The sequence below is a fragment of the Eptatretus burgeri genome, chromosome 3, assembly GCF_056783735.1.
Source record: "Eptatretus burgeri isolate ZD-2024b chromosome 3, Ebu_testis_v1, whole genome shotgun sequence".
NCBI classification, from domain to species: domain Eukaryota; kingdom Metazoa; phylum Chordata; class Myxini; order Myxiniformes; family Myxinidae; genus Eptatretus; species Eptatretus burgeri.
In genome coordinates this window covers 144556888-144561060 of record NC_140963.1, presented here as the reverse complement: position 1 = coordinate 144561060, position 4173 = coordinate 144556888, and the positions used below count along the sequence as shown (strand labels likewise).

General features: G+C 38.8%; 1 pseudogene; it reads right to left on the bottom strand.

The window, feature by feature from the left end:
* Positions 1–728: 728 nt before the first annotated feature.
* On the bottom strand, positions 729–877 carry LOC147031213 (U1 spliceosomal RNA; annotated as a pseudogene).
* Positions 878–4173: the final 3296 nt, after the last annotated feature.

Sequence of the window (4173 nt, the reverse complement as noted above, 5' to 3'; positions counted from 1 at the left end):
AACAGATTCAGTAGAGACCAAGAGACCAAGTGCGAGACCGATTCAGTGCGCCACAAACACCAAGGAGCAAGGAACAGGAAGTTGTCTCCACATCCTGTGGGAAGAAAAATAAAAACTCTGACAGGCAAAACCCACAGTTTAGCATGACTCTGTCATGGCTTCAACACACACACTAACGAGCACTGTCACAGCTTGCGACCTTCTTTCGCGTTATCAGCACCAAATCACGAACATCCAGGCTGCTTTAATTCGACTCTCTGCCTGATATTTCTTCCTTGGTTGTTAAAAATATCGTCAAAATCCCAACAGAACACGTTTCATTGCAGGGAATATTGGACTCGCACAAGTTTCATTTTTTACTCTCAGCAACACATGCATCTCAATGCAAATCACCAGCCATGCTCCCAGCTGGTCAATTGTCTCCTGCACTCTACAAAATGTTTCGTGCAAATAATTGCATTTACAAATCTGTAAAACCTCCACACAATATAATATAACAACCTCACTGCCAACAAATTTCCAGTGAGTTCAATGAACAAAAGGTAACTCTTATAACTCTTACAAACAGGTAACTTATAATATTTATCTATTTTCCACTTAACCATAACCCTATCTCGGCATCTCAGCCGTGTCCTCGGCCTCTCTCTCTCTCAGCCGGTCTGTGTCGATGCAAACATTTAATTACTCCTCTGGCTCCTCGTCGAGCCTCTTCTTGTACTGTGCCCTCTGCACTCCTCAAATTGTACAGTCGAGTTTCCCACATTTGGGAAAATCGCAAGGGTGAACCTTTTCCCCCCTGAAGTGCAATGGGTAGGCCTCGCCCTGAGAATAGCGCCGTAACTAATTGATCGCGGTATCTCTCCTATCAGGTAAGTATCATCTGACTCCGCTTCTTCTCCAGCACTTTTCTAAAACAACTACAGTACTTATTGTTTACTTTAAAACGGACTCTCTCCCCCGGATCCTCTTCTTTCTATCAATAAAATTATCTGACAATGAACTTTTCTTTGTTCGAAATGCGTTACTTGCTGAGAGCGCTCTCCCTTACCTTCGCTCAAGCATTTGTCATTCCTCCAGGCACTGCCTCCGGCAGATTAAGCACCTCCGGTCACGAGCACCGCACCAACATCGGTTCGAATCCGAGTCACCAGGCGCCAACTGATGTGGATTTTTTTGATCCACCCCGTTGTGATCGTTGAAGGATTCTACCTGGCCGATTGTGGAATCCTATTTGACTTCAGGCAGAGTTTAACGTTTGTCCGATTTAGTTTATAAAATCCTGCATAAAACCCATTGACACTGATAACCGATGTCCACTCAAGTCCTTCCTTGTGAAACAATTTATTATTCTAATTATCCACCATACACTTCTCACCCTCGTACAATGAACTTAAGGATCCCCATTGATGCAATGTTATTTGGTTCTATTTCATTTATTCTTACATTTAGTTAACAGTAAGACCAACCCGATTCAATTCACTTCCACATTACGTCAAAGACTTTTATTCTAACTTGGTACTTGGTCAGTTCCAAGGAGCACAAGCCACTGAGATTCTATACTTCCTCAGGTACTTGCACTGAAACAATTTTACATTTCAAAGCATTTTATACTTTCATGGGAGAGTGGTGGGGCTATCAACCCAGACTGCAGATGTGTCCTTTAGGCGAGAAGCCACTTCGTACATTTCGAGGCAAAGGTTCGCTGTTATCAGCTAAGGTCACACCGCTCCAGACCAAGACATTTATCAACACTTAGGGCAAAAGTCTCTTCGCCAGAAAGGACAGCCAATTCAACTTATAGCATAAAACTTACATTTCTAAAACTCCATTTGTTACAATTTAGAATACATTAATATAAATTTTTCCCCCACAAACTCCAAAGTCATCCCACTCAAGCTCAGCACAGCAGTCCATTCTCAGTAAAAGTGAAAATATGTTTAAATTCAGTGTGGGTTTCACGCCTTTATATGAGAATGACTGGTGGGTGTGGTTTGCATTGGAAATTCCCTGGGTAAGCCTTGTGAGTCAGAGCTTAACTGGAAATGATGTAAGAGTAAGTGGTCCTTACAAATGTTGGTGGGGCTTTGGGAAAGTGGGCGGGGCTTATAAAATGGGCGTGGCTTATGGAAAAGTGGGTACGGCTTGTGGAAAGTGGGTGTGGTTTATGAAAACATGATATGTGGCTCAGGAGGTTGTCAATAAGAGCATTAAGAGAAGTTTATCATTTCATCTCTGCTCAACAAAGATAATTAAACCAAGAACCAAGTTCCAAGTTATTCTCTGTGAAAAAAAACTCGATGGAAATGAATGTTATATGAAAATGAAGTTATTCCCGAAAGTAGAACATGGACAAATATTCGTTGGTTCACTCTGAGTATAATGAAAATATGAAAGGGAAGAAGTGCTTTAATCAGTAAGTCTCAATCTTTCAGTCTCAATTTTACATTTGCTTGAATGGGAGGAGGAGGAAATGAGTCTCAATTTTAAATTTGCTTGTATGGGAGGGGAAGGAAATGAGTCTCCCATTTCGAGCTTTTGAGGCTTGGGTCAGAAAAATGTTCCCTTTCCCCCCATTCATTTGAATGGGTGTCCCAGAAACCCCATTTATCATCTACTTATATATATGTATATATATATATATATATATATATATATATATATATATTTTTTTGCTGTGTTGACCTTTTGACCTGAAAAATAAATAGTGGTTGCATTCAGTGAGCTGATGTGAAAATCCTGTTCAAATTTCCAGTCAATCGGATGAAAATTGAGAATTTTAGAAATTTGGCCGAAGTTGACCTTTTCACCGAAATTGACCTCAAGAATAATTGGTGTTTGAATTCAGTGACGTGATAGCCAAAGGATCTTATAATTTCAAGTCAATCAGATGAAAATTGACAGTTTTAGAAATATGGCATATGTTGACCTTTTGGCCCATGTCGACCTTAAATAATAGGTGGTCGAATTCAATGACATGATATTCAAATGCTCTTCAAATATCAAGTCAATCTGATGAAAATTAAAATGTAAGAAATCTGGCCTATGTTGACCTTTTGACCATTGTTGACCTCAACAAAAAATTGTGCCAGAATTCAGAAAGCTGACATGCAAATGCTCTTCAAATTTAAAATCATTCAGAATAAAATTGACAATTTTAGAAATTCGGCCTCTGTTGACCTCAAAAATAATTGGTGCTTGATTTCATAACAGACATGCAAATGCTGTTCAAATTTCATGTCAATTGCATGCAAATTGAGGATTTTAGCAAGTGGTCCCAAGGCCTAGGTTGACCTTTTGGCATGTGCTGACCTTTGGCCGAGGTTGACCTTTTGGCATGCGCTGACCTCAAAAATAAATGGTTGGTGTATTCATTGAGCTGATATGAAAATCCTGTTCAAATTTCAAGTCAATCGGATGAAAATTGACAATTTTAGAAATTTGGCTCATGTTGACATTTTGGCTGATGTAGACCTTTTGGCCAACATTGACAAAAAAAAAATTGGTGCTTGAATTCAGTAAGCTGATCTGCAAATGGTCTTCAAATTTCAAGTCAATCAAATGAAAATTGTCAATTTTAGAAACACTTTTAGAAATCTGCCCAACGTTGACCTTTTGTCCGATGGTGACCCCAAAAATAATAGGTGGTTGAATTCGGTGACCTGATATGTAAATCGTTTTCAAATTTCAAGTCAATCCGATGAAAATTGTGCATTTTCGAAAATCAGGCCTAAATCGGCCTTTTGGCCTATTTTGACCCTTTGGCCTATGTCTCCCTCAAAATTAATAGGTGGTTGAATTCAGTGACATGATATACATCTGCTCTTCAAATTTCAAGTTCATTGGATTAAAATTGAGTATTTTAGAAATTTGGCCTATGTTGACCTTTTGGTCTATGATGTCCATTTGGCCTACGTTTATCACAAAATTAATAGGTCGTTGACTTCGGTGACCTGATATGCAAATGCTCTTAAAATTTAAAATCAATGGGATGAAAATTGAGGATTTTAGAAAATTTGACCCAAATTGGTCTTTTGGCATATGTTTCCCTCAAAATTAATATGTGATTGAAGACAGCCACATGATGTGCAAATGCTCTTCAAATTTCAAGTCAATCAGATAAAAATTGATGATTTTATAAAAGTTGGCCTGTTGACCTTTTGGTTGATGTTGACC